General features: G+C 43.8%; 1 pseudogene; it reads right to left on the reverse strand.

The window, feature by feature from the left end:
• Positions 1-742: 742 nt before the first annotated feature.
• LOC128847985 (olfactory receptor 2AP1-like) lies at positions 743-1,721 on the reverse strand (annotated as a pseudogene).
• Positions 1,722-2,015: the final 294 nt, after the last annotated feature.

Consider the following 2,015-nt stretch of genomic DNA (forward strand, 5'->3'; position numbering starts at 1 on the left):
GTCCTCCAGCTGGTTACACCCAGCTGGATTCCTGTGGAGGTTGATCCACTTATGGTCATTTGTTCCTAGGCGCCAAATGTCCGGGCAATTGTAGTGGCCATTGTCTCCTGGGAATCTCCATGGGCATGGGTACCCAGGTTCCAGGCAGCTGGGCCTCAGTCACCCCTGTGTCTCTGAGATTCTGCAAAGAGTAAACAGCCCTTTCCCCTACCTAATTAAATATGCACCACATGGGGAAACTGAGGCATATACCATATTCATATGAAACATTATGAAAAATTCCCACTTCATCGCACACCCATTGTGTTTTATTTATAATAGACTGGCTGAATTTGATTACAAGACTTTATTATCTAACATAGAGAAACAATGAACAGGGGATATACACAGGGATTTACTTTCATGGGTAGTGGATTTTGTGCCTTATAAAATGTCAACATTCATCCGTGTATTTTCAGACACTGTTCACCCTTCTCACATAGGGTGAACTGCCAACACCATGGAGAAAAATATCATAATACTGCCTATATCAGTGCTGAACATGAGAGAGTGACAGAGCTATCCACAATGGCTCTTTACTATAAGTTGTGTTACATGGCCACAGCGGGGGACCACAAAAGCTGTCTCAGTAGCGCTATACAGATCATCTGAATTCTTTTTCACTTTAGTGATGAGATGTTTTTAATGGGACTTTTCAACTTAATTTTGCTTAAATCACCCAGGCAGCTTTGAAAACCTCAGGCTAAGATATTATCTCGGAGTCTCTGCATGTTTTTGTGAAAGTCACATTTACTGAATGCTTTCCACCAGGCTTCCTTGACCTCTCTGTTTCTCAGGCTGTAGATGAGGGGGTTTGCCAGGGGAGTCAGGAAAGTGTAGCAAAGAGAGAACACTTCGTTCAGGTCTCTCAGTGTATCGTGTTTCGGCAGCATGTACACAATCATTATGGTTCCATAGAAAATTGTCACCACAATGAGGTGAGAGGAGCAGGTGGAAAATGCCTTCTGTCTCCCGGTGGCGGAGGGGATTCTCAGGATGCTGGCGATGACACACACATAAAATTTCAAGGTTATTAGGAATGGAGGCAGAGTGAATACACAGGCTAGAATGAAATCCAGCAATATGATCAGATGTGTGTCACTGCAGGAGAGTTTTATCAATGGGATGGATTCACAATAGAAATGATCAATTTCATTCAGGGCACAGAATTTTAACTGTAACATGAATAATATAAAGATGGCAGTAGCCAAACAACCATTTAACCATGATCCAGCAGCCAACTGGAGGCAAAACCTATTATTCATAAGAGTTGAATCGTGCAGGGGTTTACATATCGCTAAATACCGATCATAAGACATTGCTGCTAGGAGATAGCATTCTGTACATGCCAGAAAAGCAAAGAAATACAGTTGTGAGAAGTAGCCACTAAATGAGATGGTTTTGTCACTAGTCAGGAGACTGGCCAGCATCCTGGGCAGGATGGTGGAGGTGTAACAGGTCTCCAAGCAGGACAAGTTCCCCAGGAAGAAGTACATGGGGGAGTGAAGGTGCTGATCAGCCACAACTAGTGCAATGATGAGGATGTTCCCAGCCACAATTGCGATGTAGATCACTAGGAACACCAGGAAGAGAAGAATTTGCAGGTCAGGGAGATCCCCAAATCCCAGGAGGATGAATTCCGTGATGGCAGTTTGATTTCTCCCGTCTGTGTCTGCCATGGGTTGAGTCTAGGAATGGCAATCCCTTTTCTGTTTTGGATGAGAATTCCCTGTGTTAACTATGTAGCAGTATGAAACTACAGCATGTTTTGTTGGTGGGTGTTAGGAGGATTGCAAATCTTCTTAGTTTTGCCCCTTAGCTGTGGAGTGACTCATGACTCCTGAATGGTTGTTGTGGGCTGATAAAACAGGAACGAGAATGGGACTAGTGAAGAAAGATGCCCCTGAACTCAGAGTCTAGAAACAATCTGGAAAGTGCTAATCTGTGATCTGTGCTACCTTGTGATCCACCCCATA

This window comes from Malaclemys terrapin, chromosome 13, assembly GCF_027887155.1.
Source record: "Malaclemys terrapin pileata isolate rMalTer1 chromosome 13, rMalTer1.hap1, whole genome shotgun sequence".
In the NCBI taxonomy this organism is placed as follows: domain Eukaryota; kingdom Metazoa; phylum Chordata; order Testudines; family Emydidae; genus Malaclemys; species Malaclemys terrapin.